At 31.6% G+C, this 1,968-nt stretch overlaps 1 pseudogene across 1 annotated transcript; it reads left to right on the top strand.

Moving 5' to 3' along the window:
• Nucleotides 1-869: 869 nt before the first annotated feature.
• LOC145293251 (uncharacterized) lies at nt 870-1,616 on the top strand (annotated as a pseudogene). The gene has a single exon (XR_013869700.1). The product of XR_013869700.1 is annotated as an uncharacterized LOC145293251 (transcript).
• The last annotated feature ends 352 nt before the right edge of the window (nt 1,617-1,968 follow it).

Raw genomic sequence — 1,968 nt, 5'->3', positions numbered from 1 at the left:
TAATTAATTTTTAGGAAGTTTCTTTTTCTTGGCAATTCAACTGATTATAGTATATATTAATTAGAAAAAAACGCTATTTAAAAAAAACATAATAATATTAACTTTATATCAATTTTTTAATTGCAACTTCAAGGTAATTTTTGTTCAATATGTGTATTTAAATTAAAAAAAACATTTTTTTTTTACTTATTTGAACTCTTATGTTTCATAATAAATAGAAATTTCGATAGATTTAAATATATAATTTGTTCGAATTTCGAAAAAATAAATATGGGGGGGGGCACGCACTAAAAAAAATATTTCCCCATCGTATATTTTACGAAAACTGCATTTTATATGTAATTTCATTCTAAAATGGATAAGTATCGAAAATTTCACGAAAATCTGACCATTAGTTGATTTTTGCTAGATTTATTAAATACGGGTATGTTTTCACGTTCGGAATGTCTACTACATGGGAACGTTTTTTTTAAAGCGCCAATTATGTAAACACAATTTTCGTCTCGCAATTTCATTATTTTTGTTCTATGAAAAAAAATTTTTTTAAATTATTACTGGTTTATTTTGGCCTTCTTTAAAATGGTACAAAAGTTATACTGATAATATTAATTTATAATAAAGTTACATCGTGTTACTGTTACAGATAGGGTGGGGTAATTCTGTGGTGAATTTTGGCAGTCCCTAATATATATATACACACACGCATGCGAGTATATGTAATATATATAGATATAATATTATATGTATATGTATAATTTATTCCAAAAAATCTTATATATATTAAAAAAAAAAAAAAGAGACAAAAAAATTTATTGTAGGTTTTACGCAGCTGAGATTTAATTGGCTTAGTAGTGTGAAGTGGGAGGAGCAGTAGCAGCCGTATATAAACCCCGCGAAGTCGAGTGTTTTGGTCAGTGTCGCCGCGCCAAGCCAGCTTCTTCTTTGTGTTTCTTAATAACCCGCACCAATCACTGATAATGGCTAACTGCTATTTTGATATAAATATTAAGGGCGAAACTTCTGGTAGGATCATCTTCAAACTATACGATGACGTTGTTCCTAAAACTGCCGAGAACTTCCGAGTTTTGTGCACCGGTGAGAAAGGTTTTGGATACAAGGGGTCTAGTTTTCACCGGATAATTCCCAACTTTATGCTTCAAGGGGGCGACTTCACCCGTGGAGACGGTACCGGAGGGAAAAGTATCTACGGTGAAAAATTTGAAGATGAGAATTTCCAGAAGAGGCACACCAAGGCGGGCCTACTGTCCATGGCGAATGCTGGTCCCAACACCAACGGATCGCAATTCTTCATCACAACCGTCGTAACCCAATGGCTTGACGGCAAGCATGTCGTTTTTGGCGAAGTTGTGGAGGGCATGGATATTGTTAAGACTATTGAATCCTATGGTTCCGCTAGCGGTAAACCTTCCGTCAAAATCATGATTGCTGATTGTGGATTATGTTAATTTTTTTTTTTTTTTTTTTTTTTTTTTAATAATCTTAAAAATATTAAAATGGGCACTAACAGTTTGAACAGAAAAATTAAGAACAAAAACAAAACAAAAAAAAATGAACTTTCATGATCTCGCCATAATAAAATATTTTATGGAAATGTGTTTCGGAGTTTCCATTTTTTTTTTTTTTTTTTTTTTTTTTTTTCGTTATTCGTAAATTTTCATTTTCTTTCAGAAAACAAAATCACTCGGTCTTAGTTGAGTACAATTTTTTTTTTCTTCGTTTTCTGATTTTAGTTGTACTAATTTCGCTTGCACTTATTTCAATATTGTGTAGATCAACGCCTTTGTGCCCCCTCTCCTTCATATAAAAGGTGTTCTATTTTCTTTTTCTTTTGAGCGATATCAGCTTGCAAAACTTATCGAAAACGATAACTTTTGAATGCATGTAATCTCATTTTCAGGTTCTTTTGTTTTTTATTTTATTTTCGCTGATTGTTCAGCTTCCAGGTGA

This window comes from Euprymna scolopes, chromosome 14 (assembly GCF_053919585.1).
Source record: "Euprymna scolopes isolate OS-2025 chromosome 14, ASM5391958v1, whole genome shotgun sequence".
NCBI lineage: Eukaryota > Metazoa > Mollusca > Cephalopoda > Sepiida > Sepiolidae > Euprymna > Euprymna scolopes.
Note: the sequence above shows the minus strand (reverse complement) of the source record. Positions and strands in the feature narration are given on the sequence as shown.